Below are 3301 nucleotides of genomic sequence, written 5' to 3'. Positions count from 1 at the left end.
TTGGTTTTTCGAGACAGGGTTTCTCTGTGTAGCCCTGGCTGTCCTGGAACTCACTTTGTAGACCAGGCTAGCCTCAAACTCAGAAATTCACCTGCCTCTGCCTCCCAAGTGCTGGGATTAAAGGCGTGCGCCACCACGCCCGGCTGTAGAACATTAACTCTTTATCTGCTTCCATGGGATGGTTTTCAATGACACAGAGGCAGTATGAACATCCTCGAATATCAAAGAAGCATACAATGTAGTCAAGTTAAAAGTGAAAATTTGTAGAGATTTTGAAACTGAACACGCACACACACACACACACACACACACACATCTCTATCCCAACACAGCTGTTAAGGATGAAGCCAACAGTTCCATTGCTTATTAGCATGGTTTTAGAAGGCAGAAGATCAAGAACTTTGGTACTAATTTATTAAAAGAACTTAGAAGTGTCTGAAACTATGTAAGACATAAACAGTGATAGATTGAGCTCCTGGCTAAACATGTTTCCAGTCCTCCCTGGATATCCCTAAGAGGTGTTTGACACAGAAGCCCCCTACCAGCATCTAGGGACATTTCAGACTCCCTCCGTTACCCATGCCCCCTGTACTTTGTGACCCCATTTGTTTTTATTGTCAATATCTCTTGGATCTCCAGTCTCCCCATCACCATAGCCACTATAAACAGAGGCTCTTAACCACCTCTCCTTCAGATGAACAAACTCTCACCTAGGCTACCTTTTTGTTGCATTCTTAGAAGTGCATTCTGGAGCTAACACAATTTCACTAAATGTATTCAGTCTTGCTCCAAGAATCCCAGTCTTTCCCCATTCCTTGTCACATGAGAGGAGAGGACCAGGTTATGAGCTGCTTTCTTGCTATCTTCTCAAAGTTTGCTTCTGTCTCTGGTCTACAGTCCCTTTCAAGGCAAGTTGCTTCAGCAGGCTCACTTGTGAAAATCTTGTATATTAATAAGGAACAGCATTTCCATTAATTAAAACTTTATATATACTGATTTGACTCCACACAGCTAATAACCTGCAGTGCCATCTCCACTAACTATGAATTGTCCTCTTTCAATATCTCCAAAATCCCAAACTCTCCACCCATTCTTCAATTTTAGTAAAATGTTCCCGTTCCCCCCACCCCATTTTGCATTGTAATTGCCAGGGTTTCTAACTCTCATGGCCTTATTGAAAGTATCTAAATCACTGTCATTATTTCATGGTAATTTCTCCTCTGAGGCAAAAAAACAACCAAAAAAAAAAATTGTGTGGAAGAAGTTTGGCAAGTGCCTGCCAATTTAACTGATAGAAGTTAACAATCTGGAGAAAGCTCATTATTTACATAACACAATAAAGGTCAATATGAATTGAAAGCTTGCTTTGTTAGATAGAACCCTAAAGCCAGGCTTCCAAGGACATGGAGAATGGGTGAAACTGGCCTATGCACCAACACTGAATTCCAATCTTTATCATTTCCATTTTCCTGAAAGGTTAAGCAAGTTCATAATTATTCTACTAGTGGGAAGGGCATTGGTGTTTTAAAGCTCTGGAAGTATTCATTTTGAAGTCTTGCTTGGCTTGTTGACTTCATTGACAAACGTTTTCTCCCTAGATGGAGAAAATTTTCTCCCTTGCTGAGAGGGTGGGGATGGGGACATAGATCGAAGCTTCCTCTTCAAGGCCAAAGGTGGAGGAAATATTTTCCTTATATACCAAAAATTGCCTGCCACAATATAGTTGATAATAACCAAGACTGTTTTCCATGGCTGGACATATTCATTCTGTCTCCCGCATCTAGCCAAATAACCTTGTTGACTTTTATGGCCTAGACTCATATTAGTTAGTACATAGCATGATTGCTCCAAGGTCCAAGGTGCCTTGTATATGAGACAGTTGCTTTACTGCACGTTCTTTTTTTCTTTCTACCTTAAGACCTGCTTGGCATTTCCCTCCCTTTAGCTTGGCTTTGAACTGGTTCTGCTCTTCCCATTTTAGCCCATTGAATCTACATCAGCAGCAGGAGGCAAATCAGTGCCATGTGGTTCTTGAAGTCTTCCTTGATCACTCTCGCCTAGAGTGGAAACATTATGTCCAGGTAGGTCTCGGTCTCTCTCTCTCTCTCTCTCTCTCTCTCTCTCTCTCTCTCTCTCTCTCTCTCTCTCTCTCTCTCTCTCCCCTCTGTCTCTCTCTGTCTCTCCTCTCTGTCTCTCTCTGCCTCTCTCTGTCTGTCTCTGTCTCTCTGTCTTTCTCTCTCTGTCTCTCTCTGTCTCTCTCTCTCTCTCTCTTGTATATGCTCCTCTTCTGAGACTGATCATCCTTGCCCTAAGCACACAGCCCTGCCTGCCTCCTGTATATCAGCAACCACAAAGACCTTGAAGAAGGAGGACACCTGCTCCTCATTTTTAATATCACTCTTTCCTTCATCAGAAAAACATCGTTCCTGTGGACAGATTTTATTAAACTAAGGGAAGAAGTTCATGGTTGCTGTGATGGTTTGAATATGGTTGGCCCAGAGAGTGGCACTATTAGGAGGTGTAGCCCTGTTGGAGGAAGAGTGTCATTATGCGCATGGGGCTTAAGATCCTCATGCTAGCTTCCTGGAAGATAGTATTCTGCCAACAGCCTTCAGATGAAACGTGTAGAACTCTCAGCTCTCCTGCACCATGCCTGCCTGGATGCTGCCATGTTCCTGTCTTGATGATAATGGACTGAACCTCTGAACCTGTAAGCCAGCCTCAATTAAATGCTGTCCTTATACGACTTGCCTTGGTCATGGTGTCTGTTCACAGATGAAAAACCCTAAGACAGTTGCTTCAAAGAACCCACAGCCCAAGGTTAAATGAAAGGTTCAGAAAGATTTAGGAGGCTAACTGTTCATACAAAATTGAACAGGAGATATGTGAGTGTGGAAAGGAGACCCAAATGTGTGAAGGAGGCCCCCTCTTTGTGAAAACTGTCTGCTTTCTGCCCCTATGACAGTGTCTGGCATGGAAGACGGAGCCCCTCCTTATGTGACTGGAAATGTGTTTGGTCTTCTGCTGCTGCATTCCTTTGATGGGGTTGCCATAGCAATCTTCCCTAACTTGGAGGGCTTGAACAGAAACTTCCCTACAGCTTTGGAAGCTATTGCTGGGGACAACATTTCAGGCAGGACCTGCCCCCACTCCATCTAGCCCTCTCTTCTCTCCACCCCCACCCTTCCATTTCTCTCCTTGGCTAGTAGACATTTATCTTCTCTTAGTACCTTTATAGCTCCTTCCCTCTCTGAGAACACCATTCTGAACATACCCTAAAGGACTCCCTTCAGAGTGTCAT

This window comes from Mus caroli, chromosome 13 (genome assembly GCF_900094665.2).
Source record: "Mus caroli chromosome 13, CAROLI_EIJ_v1.1, whole genome shotgun sequence".
NCBI classification, from domain to species: domain Eukaryota; kingdom Metazoa; phylum Chordata; class Mammalia; order Rodentia; family Muridae; genus Mus; species Mus caroli.
The sequence above is the reverse complement of the archived record's forward strand: the minus strand, read 5'-3'. Positions refer to the sequence as shown.